Genomic DNA, 200 nt, shown 5'->3' on the forward strand with positions numbered 1-200 from the left:
GTCTGGGTATCCAGTACTTGCTCTTGTGGGAGTACTGGGTTCTGATGATGCCAAGTAGCCTTGGTTTCCGTTAGTAAGTTTCTTGCGTTCGCCTTTTGCCATCTGGTAATTTCTGGTGTTAGATGTTCTTGTTGTCTCTGGCTGGAGCTTGTTCCTCCTGTGGGTCTGTAAGTCTGTGTCAGCACTCCTGGGAGACCAGC

Source organism: Mastomys coucha, unplaced genomic scaffold, assembly GCF_008632895.1.
Source record: "Mastomys coucha isolate ucsf_1 unplaced genomic scaffold, UCSF_Mcou_1 pScaffold5, whole genome shotgun sequence".
Lineage (NCBI taxonomy): Eukaryota > Metazoa > Chordata > Mammalia > Rodentia > Muridae > Mastomys > Mastomys coucha.